Raw genomic sequence first — 15,879 nt, forward strand, 5'->3', positions numbered from 1 at the left:
ACAAGGCAGGAAGAATTATGAGGCCAAGATCTGATAGAAGATGGAAACCCAGAAAGGTGATCATAGCTTTTCTACTAAGGATGTCCACTGATCTGGAGAGAATGAGAGGCTGAGAAACTGTAGCAGACTTTAGCTAGATTTTTACAACTAGGGTGACACAAAATAGAATCTAAATACCACTAAATCCCAGGGTGTCTGGTAACCCCTTGGACATTGGGAAGGAATTAGGACAGCATCTCAGGAGTAAGAGATATTAGGTTAAATTGCCCTTTTAGGCACAGAAGTCCTTATTGGATGAAGTTATGCTGTATTGCTAATACTCTAAGCCACCTACCAGAAATAAACCTAAATTTTCTCTGGAGAAAGGCAGGACCATCTTAGGCCTGAAATTCTTTCTTTTTTTTTTTTTTTAAAGATTTTATTTACTTATTTGAGAGAGAGAATGAGAGATAGAGAGCACAAGAGGGAAGAGGGTCAGAAGGAGAAGCGGACTCCCTGTTGAGCAGGGAGCTCGATGCGGGACTCGATCCCGGGACTCCAGGATCATGACCTGAGCCGAAGGCAGTCGCTTAACCAACTGAGCCACCCAGGCGCCCGGCCTGAAATTATTTCTATCAATTTTTCAATAACATACCAAGCATTCAGTCAAAACAAACATATAATCAAGGACAAATCATGAATTAAATCCAAGAGAACCCAAACAGACAAGGGAAAAAGATTTCATGAAAATCAGATAATGGAGTAATAAGAAATAAACTTTTAAATAAATATCCTCAATATTTTCAAGGAGATAACAGATAAGAAGAAGAACTAAGATTGAGGATTATGGCAGAGAACAGGAAATTAAAAATAGAAATTTCAAAGCTGAAAAATACAATAATAATAGTCAAGATCTCAACGAATGGGTTTAATAGTACTTTAGACACAGCTGAAGAGAGAATGGGTGGATCAGCAGATGGGTATAAGAAAATATCTAGAATGAAACATGAGGAGACAAAAAAAATCAAAAGTACAGAGAAGAGGTAAGAAACATCTAAGATACAAATAAGAGAGCTTAATAAAAATTTCCTTAAGTCCCAGCAGGAAAAGAGAGCATGAGTTAGAACCAATATTTGAGAATTTTCCAAAATTAACATAAGTTATCTAATCACATAGTCAAGAATTCTTCCAGATCTCAAGTAGATTATATACAAAAAAATACCACATGCAGACACATCCGAGTAAAATTAAATATTAAAAAAGTCTTAAAAAGCAGGTAGAGGGGGAAAAATCATATTGTTTTGAAAGGAACGGTTATTCAATTGAGAGATGACTTCTTAACAGAAACAAGGAAAGCCAAAAGACTGTAGAACAATAATTTCAGAAAGTACCTAAAATTCTACCACCAGTGAAAATACCCGCAAAGAATGAAAGTTAAGTGTAAACAGTTTCAGATAAGCAAAAAGGGGAAATATGTGTCTGAATAAAAGTCAGAATGTCCAGAACAACAATAATGTATAAGCTAGAAAGGGAGAAAATGAACACTTTGTCTGAAAAGATGGTAAAAATACGAAGTAACATTAGAACTTTGTATGTCAAGGATGTTTTTATCTCTAGCTTAACTCCCTAAAAAATAATAAAGGAATGTATAATGACAAAACAAATGGAAGGGGAAAACGGAATAATTTTTTTAAAAAATCCCCCCAATTAAAAAAACAAGAAAGAGGAAACAAATATAAAAATAGTTGATAATACAAATATAAATCAAATAGTAAGATGGTAGATTTAAATAAATAAAATCAACAATCACATTAAATATAAGAGGAGACCAAATAATCCAATTAAAATGCAAAGATTAACAAACTAAAAAAAATGTCTAGGAGCCTCACAAAAGACATATCTAATGTATTGGGATACAAATACATTAAAAGTTAAAAAAATTAAAAAAAGATACTCTGTGAAAACACTGACCAAAATAGAGCTGATGTAGCAACACTAATATCAAAATAGACTTTATGGAAAATATCACTGGTAGAGATAAAGGGGGATATTTAATAATAATAACAAATTTAATTCACTGAGAAGATATAGCAATCTTTCGTTCTGGGTGTACATACAATGCTGGTATAATAAAGCCACAAAATACATAAAGCGAATGTTAATGCAACTAAAAGAGAAACAAATTCTCAATCACAGTAGGAGATCTTTAACATGTCTTTTTCAGTAAATTATAAAATAAGCACATTAAAGAGGTACTATCCTACTAACTGTATTCTTTACAAAAGCCAGAGAGAGGTTGACTATATGTGAGAGCAGGTGAGAGCCTTCCAAGGACAGCCCATGCCTCAGCCACGTGGAAATAGGTAGCTCTCTTGAGAAGCCAACCTTTCACATTTCCACACATTTTACTTTTTGTTCTCTATTACTTGAATGCCCTACTCTTCTTCAAATGATGAATTCTTATTCATTTTTTTAAAAGCCTCAATTCAAATATAACTTCCCTGAGATTTCTCTCTTCTGACCTTTTACAGAGCCTGAATTATATTATGGCACGTGTTGTTTTGCAGTGTAGGATTTATTTAGACCTTGCCCTATGCACTCTCCCAAGGAAGGCATTGTGGCTTACAGGTAGATACATATAGCATATTTCTTGATTTATTTTTATTTACATATTTATTTATTTATTATTTATTAATTTTTAAAGATTTTATTTGTTTATTTGAGGCAGAGAGAGAGAGCATGAGAGGAAGCATAAGAGAGAGAGCACAAGCAGCGGGGAGGGGCAGAGGGAGAAGCAGACTCCCCGCCGAGCAGGGAGCCTGACTCGGGACTCGATCCCAGGACCCTGAGATCATGACCTGAGCCGAAGTCAGACACTTAACCTACGAGCCCGACCCGGGTGCCCCAGTTCTTGATTTTTACAAAATTCATTCTGTTTATTGCATTATTTGCCAGGTCACAATCCTCATCTTTTCTCCCTTTTTACCTCTATTTTAAAAATAAACATCCCTCCACAAAATGCTCCATTCATAGTCTTGCTTAAAGTATTTTAGACTGTTGAAAGTATAACCACAGCTAAGTCTATAGAAATTTTGGAAATATCTAGAAACACGGAAACACAGTGAATAGCTGGAGTGGGTAGGAAATCCTTGGCTGCACTATGAATATCAAGGTCCAAACCCCAGTCAATAAGGAAAGTGAAGGATAAATAATTAGAAAATCGATTACCCGTACCATTTGAAAATTTCTATGACCAAGACTTAAAATTTGGGAAGGCCTCTTGCTTTTGGCAGAAAACATTAATTCATTAAGATAAATAGTACTTCAGAATATATTTTCAAGGTCTGAAAGGATGGTGTGAAATGTGGCCTAGTTTGTCAGCTGCCCTGTATGCAACTTGGTCTTACAGTTTTAGTCCATGGAGAAAAAAATAGTCTTTTCTGGTTAACACACTCAGGAATAGTCCAGGCAGCAAATGAGCTATTTTGGTCTGAGAAAATGATCCTATCTTCTTTGGGAATAGTCAAAGGAAACAATAAAAACAAAATAGCAAGTTATAATATGGCATCTTTATCATTTTTTAAACTTAAACCCATTTGTAATTATTAACAATATCTATGTGGGTTTTTAAAATGTTTTTTCCCTACTGTATCCTCAGGTCAGTACATTATCAGATTCATAGCTGTGCTAAAAAAAATGTTTAACTGAATGAATAAAAGAGTAAGTGAATATCTCACTTTGTGCTTCTATTAAAGATTTTAACTTTAAACCATAAAAATGGAAGGATAAATGTTTTCTTATATATATAAATATATATATTTCCAATATTATTATAATGGGACATATACTTTTGTTCCTAATTTTATTTTTGAATGCTTTTTATTTCTTCAGTACAAATTTTGAACATGACAAGTTTCAAAGCCAAATCTTAAGTACTCACATCCAAAGTGGCTGGCTTCATTTGTTACTTTGTTATAGCTTTCTGTCTCTCAGACAACTCTGTCTTTCCATAGTGTCTCCTTTCTCTAGAAGTTTTCTTAACACAATTCCTCGATAGCCTGACGCTTCTATACCAATCACAGTCATCTCCATTAAAATTTTATCTTTCTTTGTGAAGAGCTTGTCTTTCCTTCCTTATTTATTATTAAAGTTTTAAATATCCAAAGGAAACCTGATTAATAATTTCTCAGAACTAAAAAATCTGAGACCTAGAAAAAAAATAGACTTCAACTTGTTTATTTTCCCAAGCCTTGTGAAGTACGATCCCAATTGCAAAATGAAACACTTTTTCACAATTTATACTGTCCAGACATCAAGGTATAATCTTTCAGTAATATAAACAGAAAATTCATTTTCCTGATTGGTGTGTAAACATTAGGCTACTTTTCTTTTGGTGCTGCAGGAGATATACCAAGCTATTTGTCTTTTTAAGCTTTGCAAATGTAAAACATATTAATGTAGGTTACCTTTGTCTATTACAAACTCACCTCACTGTCTATTAACATATCTCAACTCTAACTCAATGGCACTTCTACCTGTATTATTCATTTTTCATTATCCCATAATCCAGGGCTCTCTGCGGAGACTCTATAAAACACAGCTATTAGGGCCAAACTCAGGGATATCCGTCTATTGGGACATGGATTAGACCATCAAGTTATTTCAGCAGGCTAAACCAACTGCTACTCCGTTGTAGTGTGAATCTCCTGCCAGTGCCTACTCTAGCCACAATCCATGATTAAAAATTTCCGTATTCATTTCAGATTGCCTCCAGCACCCACTCGAATTAACTTGCCAAGGTACGGTGCATTTTTAGTTTCTTAACCAATGAGCCAGCAGCCCAGGTATCTTCCTGTATATTTTCATCCAAATGAGGCTTTACAAACATGAATTTCTCTAAAGGGAGTTCACACTGAGCTGAGGACAAAAATCTCATGTTTTATCAATCTCAGGTCAGAACATCATCTGTCAAAATCAATTGTCTTTCTTCTCACCTTTCTCCTTACTAAGGATTCTAGCAAAATATGTATAAGATGAAACCACAGAACAGACATGGTAGCCTAAAATTTTTTAGTCTTAAAGTCAGCTCAGTATCAGGGCAGAAAGCAATGGACTAGAGGTTTGAGTTCCTGGGGTTTATCAGAGCACTTTAAAAAAAATGTCAATAAATTGGAAAAACCTAACTGTCCAACAATCAGGGATGAGTTAAATCGATCATAATGCATCCATTCACTAGACTGCTATCTGATCATTAAAACTGATGATAAAAGCCTATTTTTATTAACTTGGAAGACAAGAAAGACAATTATAGAATATCTTCTTCGTTGTGTGTGTATATAAAGAAACTAAGAGAAATTATTAAGGGTGATTATTTCTAGGTTTGAAAATTTCAAGTAATTTTATTTTTTGTTTATTTTTCTGAATTATTGTTTTTATTTTTTATTAAAAGTGAACACATAAACTTCTGCTTCCAGCCATGATGGAGAAACAGGGGCCAGATTTACCTTCCCTATTTACCTTAAATATGTGAAAAACTGGACAAAATGTATGCAGCAGTGGTTTTCAGACCTTGGACAGCAAGCAGTGCAGGACAGTAATCCCTGAGCAAAGGAAGACAAATGAGGTAAGCTTCACAAAGTCTCCACTAACTCCTAGAGTGAGTTTCTAGGCTGAGACACAGGAAAGGGGAACCCAATCTGAGCCTGGCAGTATCCCCCCAGTTGAGAATTTGTGGAGTACGAGGTGATGAGAACTATCAAGGCAGATTGCCAGAGAGAAGAGGGTAGCACAGAGAGTGAGCTCCCAAGATCTACTCCCATTGTCAGCTCAGTACGAGTAACCACTGGCTGTGAGGAAACTCCTTGAAGTTAAGGAAAGAATCATGAGAAAGGAGAAGAGTCCCACCAAGATGGAAGTTGCTCTTGTCTCAGTAACCAGAGTGGAAAAACTCACAATGTACAGATAGTGGTTTTAGTACTTGAAAGGATGTTGTTTCTGTAGTGGGGCAAATTAATGCTAGTTTAAAGTCTGCTCTTGTCTTGTCTATTGAGGCTTAGAAGTAAGATTCAGAATGACCAATCTGTTTCTAGGTACCTGAATTATATCCTGAAAGAAAGCCCAAAAATATTTAAAAGAATTGAGTATCCAATAGAGTAAATTAATGATGTCTATTCAGAAATTATGAGGCAACCAAAGAAGCAGGAAAAAAAAAAAGATCTATAATGAGGATCAAACTCAATCATTAGAAGAGACACAGAAGTGGAAAACATGATAGGATTAGTAGACAAAGACATTTTTTAAAAATTGTAAATATACTCCATGTGTTCACAAAGATAGAGGAAAACATGTTAAGGGGAAATATAAAGATAAATAGAGATCCAAATTGAACTTTTAGAGTTGAAAACGCAACGTCTACGATGAAAAATGCATTAGATGGAATTATCAGCTACTAAAGGAGATAATATGGAATTATTCTCAATTGAGTATTCTCAAATACTCAATTCATTTGAAAGAAGGCAGAAAAAAGAATAAACAGAACAAAGAATAGATAGAATAAATGGAAACTATAGCCAGATGGTAGATTAATTCACAAATTCAAATTCAAGGTATATGCATTAAACACCTCAATTAAAAGGTAGAGATGATCAGATTGGATTTTATAAAGTATGCCTGTAAAAAACCCATTTTAATTATAAATAAATAGATTAAAAACAAATGAATAGAAATTGATATACCATGCTAGCATTAACCAAAAGAAAGCTGAAATAGCTATAAGAATATCATGCAAAATAAATGTCAGAGTAAAGAATACTTACAAAGACAAAGAAGATCATTTCATGGTGATAAAGGGGTTGATTCATTAAGAGGTTTATGCACCTAGTAATACAGCTTGCAAATACCTAAAGCAAAACTGATAGGACTGAAAGAAATAGGAGAATCTACAATTTTAGCCAAAGGTTTTTCTCAATAGTTGATGAACCAAGTGGACAGAAAAACCAAAGAGACAGAAAACTTTAACAATATTAGCAAACAACTTGACCTAATTGACACTTATAGAACCCTACAACCACCAATAGCAGAAACACATTATTATCGAGTACATACAGAATGATTACCAAGATATGCCATATTCTGAGCCATTAAAATCTTTCAGTAAGTTGTAAAGTATTGAAATTATAAAAAGTATGCCTTCTGAATCCAATCTGAATAAAATGGAATTAAACTAGAAATCAATAACAGGAAGATATCTGGAAAGTCTTCAAATATTTGGAAAACAAACAACATACTCCTAAATAACCCAAGAGTCAAAGGAAATTAGAATGTGTTTTGAATTGAATGCAAACTGAAATATTACACAAAAAATATGGGGAATGCAGTTACTCAGTGCTTAAAGGAACTTCATTAAATGCTTATATTAGAAATGAAACAATTTAAATCAGTGACCTCTATATCCCATATGAACACAGACATATATTTTCTTAACAAGATTTGAACGAACAAATTGCAACAATATATAAACAGATAATATATCATGACCAAGTAGAGGTTCTCTCAGAAATGCAAGCTTGATTCAATATGTGATTCATCATATTAACAGGCTAACACAATATAATTCACCATATCAAGAGCTGAAGGAAGAAAAATCGCATGATCACAATGACTGTAAAAAAGCATTTGACAAAATCCAACATTGATTTATAATAATAATAATAATAATAATAACCTCTCAGCAAACAAGAAAGAGAGGGGAATTTCCTGGATTTGATAAAGGGAATCCAGGAAAACCCTACAGCTACATTACACTTAATGATGAAAGCCTGGATGCGCTTTCCCTATAAGATTGAGAATTAGTTGGTGTGTGTTCTTATCATTTTTTTCGATAGTGTACTGCTGGTTCAGTGTAATAAGGCAAGAAAAAGAAATAAAAGGTATCCATATTGGAAAGTAAGAAATAAATTGCATTTCCATTTACTATCCACAAACAAACAGAAATTGAAATTAAAGAAAGAATACCATCAAAAATAGAAAATACTTAAGGATAAACTGACAAGAGATTTGTATCACATGCACACTCTAAATCTAAAAATTTCATGCTGAAACATAAAAGACCAAAATGAATAGAAAGATATAACATTTCATTGGTCAGAAGACTCAATAGTCCTAGATATCAATTTCACCCAGACTGATCCACAGATTTAACACAATTTCAACCCAGATCCAAGTATGCTTTCTGAAGAAATACATGCTGACTCTAAAATTTACATGTAAATGCAAACTATTTAGAATAGCCAAAACAGTTTTGAAAAAAAGAGCAAAGAACTAATGCTACCTGACTTCAAGATTTATTATAAAGCCAACGCTAATCAAGGCAATGTTGTACTGGCATAAAGATATTCACTAGATCAGTGGAACAGAAAACAGTCAGATGTAGACCCATACATACATAGACAATTAATTTTCAAAACAAGTGCCAAGGCAATTCAATAGAGAAAGGATTATCTCTTCGATAAATGGTGCTAGAACAATTAGGTCTCCATATGCAAAATATGAATCTTGCCCCTTTCCTTTACACCGCACACAGAAATTAACTCAAAATAGATCATAGATGTAAATGTTAGAACTAAAACTATAAAACTTGTGTAAGAAAAAAGAGGAGACAATTGATGACCTTGGTTTTGGTAAACATTTCTTAAATATGCCACAAAACCCCACAAACTATAAAAGGAAACACAATAAATCAGGCTTTATCAAAATGAAAAAGTTTGATTTAAGACAAACAATACCAAAGAATGCGTAAAGTTTTGAACAGATACTTCACCAAAGGAGATTATAAGTGAAAAGATGAAAAGATGTTAATCTCATCAGTAATAAGGGGAATGAAAATTAAAATCACCATGAAATACTGTTACCTCAAGGCTAAAAATATAATGGCAGGCAGAATTCTGAGATGACCGCAAATGGCCCTTACTTTTATAAAACCCAGTGCTCATCACAGCATGTGCCCTCCTCAATACCCAATGACCCTTACTTACCCTTGCATATAATGCTCTTTTATAATCTCCTCCCCTTGCGTGTGGGTGGAACCTATGAATATAACAAAATATAATACTTTTGGCAAAAGGACTTCTGTGGATGTAATTAAGTTCCCAAGTCAGGTGACCTCATGACAGGTAGATTATCTATCTGGATCGTCCTGACCTAACTACATGAGCCCTTTAGATCTAAATCTAGAGGTCACTAATGGGGAAAGTCGGAGAGATAAGAAGCTAGAGAGGAATTCCACGCACCAGTGGTAGCTTTGAAAATGGAATGCAGCCACAATGTCAAGGAATGTAGGCAGCTTGTAGGAGTCCAGAGCAGCTGATGGCTGACGGCCAGCAAGGAAGTGGGGACCTCACTCCTACCTCCGATGAGGAGGAGCTGAATTCTGCCACATGCCACGGGCCTAGAAGAGAACTTGAACTCTAGATCAGAATGCAGGTGGATGACATCTTGATTTTAGGCTCGTGAGAATCTGAGAAGTGGATCCGGCCACTCTGGGCCTGAACTTCTAACTTACAGGACTGTGAGCTAATAAATGTATGTTATTCTAAGCAGCTAAGTTTGTGGAAACTTGCCACACTGCAATAGAAAACTAAGCCAATGGCAATAGCCATTGGCTATTGGCCCGCAGCACATGTCTGTGGAGATATGGAAAGGGAACCCTCATGCACTGCCAGTAGGAATAATAGAAGGCACAACCACTCAGGAAGACAGCCTGGCAGTTTCTGAAAAAGCTAAACATCCTCTTACCAGGAGACACAGCTAATCTACTCCTCATATATACCCAAGAGAAATGAAAACATATGTCCCACAAAGACTTGCGTGCAAATGTTCACAGCAGATTTATTTATAATAGGCAAAAACTGGGGAACAACTGAAATGTTTATCAACAGGTTAATGGACGAACACATTGCAGTGTGGAAGACTACTCGGGAATAAAATTGAATGAAATGCAACAACATGGATGAATCTCAAATCATTTTTCTGACTAAAAGAAACTAGACAAAAAAAAGATAGTGTACTATCTATAGTAGTATTCAATTCCATTTATGTAAAATGCTGTAAAATAAAAATCTATAATAAAAATCTATAATAGACAGAATTTGTTGTCCATAGGCGGTTAAGGAAAATAGAAATGGATTACATGGGAGAAGGAAGACACTTTTGGGAGTGAAGGGTAAGTTCATTATTTTGATTATGGTGATTGTTTCTTGGGCATGGATATATACCAAAGTTCATAAAATTGTACACTTTACATAATTATGGCTTGTTGTATGATAATTATCCTTCAATAAAGCTGTAATGAAAAGGAAGACAGATATTAACCATAAAATAAAATACAAACAAAAGGGGATAAAGTTCATGGTGTTCTATTCCATTCCCAGCTCTGTGTCTAACTAGTTGTGTGAGCTTAGGCAAAGAAGCTTCTCTGGTCTCAGTAGACTCTTCTGTAAAGTGGGTTGGTCGTAGGAGATATTTAAGATCTTTCCTATGAATCTGTGATAACAACAGCTGTCTTTTACAGGATGTTTATAAAATCCCAAATGCTGTACTCACTTTATGTCATCAGATGGGACTTAGAGAGATCAGTGACTGCTCCAAGGTCGAAAAATGAGGAAGTGTAAGATGTAGGGGGCCAAACAGTTCTGCCTGAGTGGATAGCCTGTGCTGTCTGCCAGTCTGTTCTACCTCGGTAAGTGCAATTTTTTCTGACCAGGACTCACTGCCTGGTAACCTTCCGTGCAGTGTAACTTGGACATGTTCCACTCCCTACCCCTTGACCTTCCAGTCCCCCTCCTTCTCGCTGCCTTTTCCCATGCTTTAACAGCCAGTGTAGATAATTTGTCATGTGACTTGTGGAACTTAACAGCACAGCTCTTAATAATGCTAATGTGAGTCATCGAGCAGAACCGTATCCATTGTGCTGAGAATTTATACCAGATACAATTTCATCGCTAACATAACAGCTCACAAATTACAAGGGTTCAATATAATTCTGAACCTTACTTTTTATTTTCTGTCATTGCCTTTTCACTCAGAAAGAAAAATAGAAGGAAAAAAAATCCATTGTCTATAGGAGAATGCATGATTTCTTCTCTTATGGAATTTAACTTCTCTTGGAAGGAGAGATAGTACAAATCCCCGAAGAGAACTCTCACAGGAGAGACCCGTTGTAAGCTTTCTCTTGCACCTGCATATGTTTCTCAAGAGAGCATATACGTATTGTATATAATCACATGAAAAACACTATGCTAATTAATTAATTCATCAATTTAGCTTATGAAACGGAAGAAAATAGACTCATCAGAAAATTTCACTACCACAAATCAGTCCTGGACCCTCTTCCTGTCTTAAGTGGGCAGAGCGTTGCTGAATTTGTAAATCGCCTGGAGAGTGAGCTGATTAACAATAATCTGCTTGGCTTTAGAGCAATACTCATTCTTTATTGACACCATGGCTTAGACTTTTTATGCTGGGTCCAAAATCAGGAGGTATGTGGAAGGAACTACTGCCAAACAAGTTCCTTAGAAACAGCACAGGATGTGGCAACAAACCAGGTCTGATTGTGCAGTGTTCTTGCGCCAACTTCCCACGTTCCTTCTACCTACATTTTGTCTTTCTTGTTCGATCCTATAGATGCTCTTAGTTCTTCATTTCTTAGAAACGAGACACTAAAGACATTCAGAGGCCGAAGGGACAGGCCTCGTGTCTTTTACTTCCCCGGTTCCTCGCCTGCCGGCTTACTCTCGGAAGGAGTCCCGGGTGTCTGCTGGGAAGACTTCCTCCCCCGGGTGTTCTTCCCCGCAGCTACCGTGAATCAGGTGCACGAGGCAAGCGATGCTGGAAAACCTTTGTAAGTAAGAAATACATTTAGTTTAATCTTACTGTTTTTTGGTGTTGGGAAGCATATTTCCCTTTTTTTAACTAAAAAAAAAAAAAGCTTTATCAGGTACATTTGACAGCGCAGTCCGCACCTTTCAAACGTACCGTGAGTTTTGACGTATGTACAGGTGGTAGAAGCATCATCACAGTCAAGATAATGAACACATGTAGGGCCCCACGGTTGCCTTTTACAACCTGTCCCCAAACCACCTTCTCAGCCTCCTCACCTCTGTGATAGGATTCTTACCCCAGTCACCCGCAGATCGGACTTAACCCACGAATGTATTCTGTTGATTATTACACAGCATTAAAATTTTAAATCAGTTTTCAAGAATTAAGAATTGGTAGATTTCGTAGAAAATCCAGATTTTTTTGTCGCCCCTGCGCAGCTGCCAGCCTCTCTAGACAGGGCACACGCTCTGCAGTTGGCTCCAGTCCCCACAGGTCTTGCGTTACTACTGATGCCCGGCTTCTGAATTTACCACCCCTGCCAATCCGTGTGCCCTCTTCCGCGACACAAGGCCGCATCCGTCTCCCAAACACCATAAATTTTTCTTTCTTGTGCCCTTATTCTTGCAAAGAGTTCTACTGTTCTCTGCCTAGATAGGCAACAGTGAGCTCGTGAGCACTGCTTGTCTCTCTTTAAGTCTCTTTAAGCAGGATGCGTTGCTCCTTGCTCTGTGCTCCTGCAGCATTTTTTTCTCACCATTATGGATCACATCATATTGTTAGTTGTTTGCACATCTGGCCCTCCTGGGAGACGGCGAGCTCCTCAAAACCACAGCAGACAGTTTTTGTCCTTCCCTCCTCATCATCTAGTCCAGTGCCCTACGCAAGGCAGGGACCTGCAATGCAATTTTTAAATGTAAAACTAAACTGGTTCTTAAAAATACAATGCATTTATTCTATTTAGGAGAAAAAAAATCCCATAAACTTAACCCCAATTAAAAAAAAACATTAAACATTTATCTGTAATTCCAATAAAAATGTATTTGATTATATATTTACTATTTATTAGTATATTGACATATTTTATAATAATATATAGTATATTTAATTAATATATGTTAATTCAAATATATTTGAATATTTTATATATGTTATATGTACATATATATAGTACATTTTGGCTGCCTGTTGACTGAGTTAGGTATAATAGCCAATGGGTCTCACATGTGGGATCCTTGAAACCAAGATCATCTGGCTCATAGGTGGAAGGTTATACAATTTAATGTTTCACATTTTGGAGGGCGCAAGTTCTTACTCACACATATGATTGGTCCTTTTATCTATGTACACAAAAGTGTACATAGATACATATAGTGTGTGTGTATATATATAACTTTTTTCTATATATAGTTCTATATATACATATATGTATATAGAACTTTTCTAATTGGTAGCTTCTTATTCAAGAAGTTTCCTAAACATAGGCAACATTAAAAAACATTAAAATTTTTTTCTAGCTAGGGAGGCGGAGCAAGGTGGTGGAGGAGTAGGAGACCTGGATTTCGTCTGGTCTCAGGAAGTCAGCTGAATAGGGATCAAACCATTCTGAACACCTACGAACTCAACGGGAGATCGAAGAAGAGAGTAGCAACAACTCCCTGAACAGAAAAGCGACCACTTACTGGAAGGTAGGACGTGCGGAGAAGTGAATCCGAGGTGATATCCGGGAGGATAGACGGCAGGGGAGGGGGCCTCCGTCGGCCGCTTCTGGCAAGTGCTAGAGCCGCGGAGCACAAAATCGGGACTTTTAGAAGCCGGCTCTGCTGAGGGACGTCGCTCCAGTGGCTAAGGGGGGGGTGGTGGAACCCTCATGGGACACTGTGGTCTCAGGACCCTCGGGGTCACAGAAAGACCGGGGATGCCTGAGTGCGGTAGAGCTCCCAGGAATCGGAGCGGGGAAGCCAGCTGCAGAGACGGAGCCGAAGCGCGGGCTCTCAGCTCGGGGTGGCCATAAACCGTGATCCGCAGCACAGTTGGGCCACTGCTCCTCCAGCAGGGACCTAACAAGCGGCAGAGCCGGGGAGACTCCCCTCCTCCCCCGGGAGGAGCGGCACGGGAGCGCACCGCAGGGATCTGCTGGGTTTGGAGACTCCGCACGGGGTCGGGGGCCAGAGATAGAAACCCTCGGTCACAGGCCGGGTGAGCACGGAGTGTGGCTGGAGACCGGGGACACGGGAGTGACCGACTGCTTTTCTCTGGGGGCGCACTGAGGAGCGGGGCCCTGAGTTCTCGGCTCCTCTGGGCGGAGATTGGGAGGCCAACATTTTCACTCCCATCCTCCAAAGCTGTACCAAGAGCTTGCGGGGAACAAAAGCTCCTGAGAGCAAACCCGAGCAGCTTGCTTAGCCCAGACTCACAAGGGCGGGGCAATTCCGCCTCCGGCAAAGACATTTGGGAACCGCGGCAACAGGCCCCTCCCCCAGAAGATCAGCACGAACAGCCAGCAAGCCAAGACCAAGTTTACCGATCAAGGAGAACGGGAGAACTCCAGCGCTAGGGGAATCCTGCACATAGAATTCATGGCTTTTTTACCATGATTCATTAGTTTTTCAAAGTTAGTTTTTTTAACTGTTTTTTTTTTATTTTTCTTTTTCCCCTTTTCAACCAACATCTTATCAATCCCTTTTAAAAAAAAACATTTTGATTTTTCATTTTTAGAGTCATATTCTATCCCTTCATAGTAGTTACCCTTATTTTTGGCAGATATATATAAATTGTTCACTCTTTAAAATTTTGAGATACAGTTTCTTGTAACAGATCAAAATATACCTTAAATCTCTAGTGTATGGCTTTGTTCTAGTCTCCTGCCTGATCACATTCTCTTCTTTTTTTTTAAATCTTCTTCTTTCTTTTTTCAAACAACTTATCAAATCCTTTTATAAAATCTTTTATAATTTTCATCCTTACAGTTATCTTCCATCCCTTCATTGTATCAACCCTTATTTTGTACATATATAAGTTTTTCTTTCCTTACAATTTTAGGAGGCACTATCTTCTAACAGACCAAAATACACCCAAAATCTAGTGTGTGGCACTGATCTATGCACTAGCCTGATCATATTTGATCATATTCTGTTTTTTTTTGTTTTGTTCTGTTTTTGTTTGTTTTTATCTTTTTCTTTTTCTTTTTTTTTTTTCTCTTTCTTTTTTCTTTCTTTTGCTTTCTTTTCCCCTGGTTTCAGGTCTTTTCTGATTTGTTTAGAGTATATTTTCTGGGGACGTTGTTAACCTGTTAGCATTTTGTTCTCTCATTCATCTATTCTCCTCTGGACAAAATGACAAGATGAAAGAAATCACCTCAGCAAAAAGAACAAGAGGTAGTACCATCTGCCAGGGACCTACTCAATATGGACATTAGTAGGATGTCGGACCTAGAGTTCAGAATCATGATTTTAAAGATACTAGCTGGGCTTGAGAAAAGCATGGAAGTTATTAGAGACACCCTTCCTGGAGAAATAAAAGAACTAAAATCTAATCAAATTGAAATCAAAAAGGCTATTAATGAGGTGCAATCAAAAATGGGGGCACTAACTGCTAGGATAAATGAGACAGAAGAGAGAATCAGCGATATAGAAGACCAAATGATGGAAAATAAAGAAGTTGAGAAAAAGAGAGATAAACAACTACAGGACCACGAGGGCAGAATTCGAGAGATAAACGATACAATAAGACAAAACAACATTAGAATAATTGGGATCCCAGAAGAAGAAGAAGAGAGAGAGAGAGGGGCAGAAGGTATATTGGAGCAAATTATAGCAGAGAACTTCCCTAATGTGGGGAAGGAAACAGGCATCAAAATCCAGGAGGCACAGAGAACCCCTCTCAAAATCAATAAAAATAGGTCAACACTCCGACATCTAATAGTAAAACTTACGAGTCTCAGAGACAAAGAGAAAATCTTGAAAGCAGCTCGGGAGAAGACATATGTAACCTATAAAGGTAGAAACATTAGATTGGCAACAGACC

Source organism: Callorhinus ursinus, unplaced genomic scaffold (assembly GCF_003265705.2).
Source record: "Callorhinus ursinus isolate GAN/ISIS: 27379988/994484 unplaced genomic scaffold, GSC_fseal_2.0 scaffold6, whole genome shotgun sequence".
Classification (NCBI taxonomy): Eukaryota; Metazoa; Chordata; class Mammalia; order Carnivora; family Otariidae; genus Callorhinus; species Callorhinus ursinus.